The sequence below is a fragment of the Microtus ochrogaster genome, unplaced genomic scaffold (assembly GCF_000317375.1).
Source record: "Microtus ochrogaster isolate Prairie Vole_2 unplaced genomic scaffold, MicOch1.0 UNK15, whole genome shotgun sequence".
NCBI classification, from domain to species: domain Eukaryota; kingdom Metazoa; phylum Chordata; class Mammalia; order Rodentia; family Cricetidae; genus Microtus; species Microtus ochrogaster.
Window position 1 is genome coordinate 964,588 of NW_004949113.1, and position 2,296 is coordinate 966,883.

A 2,296-nucleotide genomic window follows, 5' to 3' on the forward strand; every position below is an offset into this window, starting at 1 on the left:
AAAAAAAAGATTTATTCACTTTTATTTTACATATATGGGTCGTTTGTCTGCATGCACTGACTGTGCACCATGTGTGTACTGTGCCAGCAGAGGGCAACAGAGGGCAGAGGATCCCTGAGACTGGAGTAGCAGACAGTTGTGAGCTGCCATTTGGGTGCTGGGGACCACATCAGGGCCCTCTGGAAGAGCAGTCCATGTTCTTAACTGATGAGCTATCTCTGCAGGCCCAGAACTGTTTGTTTGTTTGCTTGCTTGCTTGTTTTTTGAGATGGGGTTTCTCTGGGTAGCCCTGGAACTCACTCTTTAAACCAGGCTGGCCATGAACTTAGAGATCCACTTGCCTCTGACTCTCGAGTGCTGGGATCAAAGGCATGCACCACAACCACTACCTGGCTTTTTTTTTTATCAGAAATTTTTTAATGAACAATGTTAAGGCACAAGGCTGTGGAGGTAGAGAGGCCTTGCCTTTGAGCTCTAGTCTTCTCAGCATGAGTATGTGCGACCTGGGTCACACTCGCGCCTCTTGGGGATGTGACAACAAAGCCCTCAGTCCTGCATCTCCCTGGCATGTGGAAGAAACTGAAAAGATGAGGACGTATCTTTCAGTTACCGTTCCCATCCATGCTTCCCACCATGGTGATAATGGACGAGCCCACTGAAACTGTAAGCAAGTCCCCAATTATGTGCTTTTTTTAAAGTAAGACTTGCTTGGCAAGGTTGCCCACTCTCTCCATATCTTTCAATATAGTTCTTGGGGTCCTAGCTAGAGCAATTAGACAACAAAAGGAGATCAAGGGGATACAAATTGGAAAAGAAGAAGTCAAACTCTCACTGTTTGCGGATGCTATGATAGTTAACATAAGTGACCTGAAAAATTCTACCAAGGAACTTCTACAACTCATAAACACCTTCAATAATGTAGCAGAATATAAGATTAACTTGAAAAAAAAATCAGTGGCCCTCCTTTATACAGATGATAAATGGGCTGAGGAAGAAATCAGAGAAACATTGCCCTTCACAACAGCCACAACTGACATAAAATATCTGGGTCTCCAGTCAAAAAGGAAGGTCAGCTGGTTGCTCCTTGGCTTCTCTGATCTAGCAGGTTTTCACCCCACATCTGACTTCTGAGTCTTTGTTGGTAAACAGAACAAAAGATACTCAGTTTAAATCTATATATCATGGTTGCAGGACCTGAAGGCCCTCCAGGCCAAGGCCTGAGTAACCAGTAGGATGTTGACTGCAGGGCTGTGTGGCCACAGATGATAATTAAGGTATCAGTAGATTCATGATCTGTCTGTCTGTCTGTCTGTCTGTCTGTCTGTCTGTCTGTCTATCTATCTATCTATCTATCTACCTATCATCTATCTACCTACCTATCTATCTATCTACCTATCATTTATCTATCTACCTATCTACCTATCATCTATCTATCAATCAATCGATCCATATATATGAGAGATTGCTCAGAGGTTGAGAACAGTTACAGCTATTGCAGAGAATCTAAATTCAGTTCCCCACACCCATACAGTTCACAAACAACTGAACTCCAGTCCCAGGAGATCTGATGCTCTCTTCTGGCCTCTGCGGGTACTGCATGAACTTGGCATGCAAACACTCATGTGAGCAAACACACATACACATAAATTTAAATAAAAAGAATCTTTAAGATTACTTAAAAAACAAACAAAAAAGGTGGGTATGATAATTCATACTTGTAATCCCAACACTGGGGAGGCTAAGACAGGCAGATCCATGGGCTCATTAGCTAGCCAGTCTAACCTATAGTGCGTTCCTGGCCAACCAGAGACCCCATCTCCAAAACTGAGGTGGATGGTGCCTGAGGGATGACTCCCAAAGTTGACCTCTGACCTCCACATGCTCAGATATGAACATGTGTGCACACAGACAAATCCACAGCACACACACCATAGGTCTGACAATCTAGATCAGTGGTAGAATGCCTAACATGTCCCAACTTTCTGTCCCCTCTTCTGTCTCAACACACAAGTAAAGAAAAAGAAGAGCTGGGGTTTGGCAGCACAAATCCGAGCAGCTGGGAGGTGGAGGTAGAAAAACAAGACACTTAAGGTTAATTTCAGCTACTTAGTCAGCCTGGGCTACTTGAAACCCTATTTTTGTTGTTGTTTTGACAACACAGGTTTTAGATACATACATAACCTTGGCTAGCTTCAAATTTAAGAGTTCTAGGGCTGGAGAGATGGCTCAGAGGTTAAGAGCATTGCCTGCTCTTCCAAAGGTCCTGAGTTCAATTCCCAGCAACCACATGGTGGCT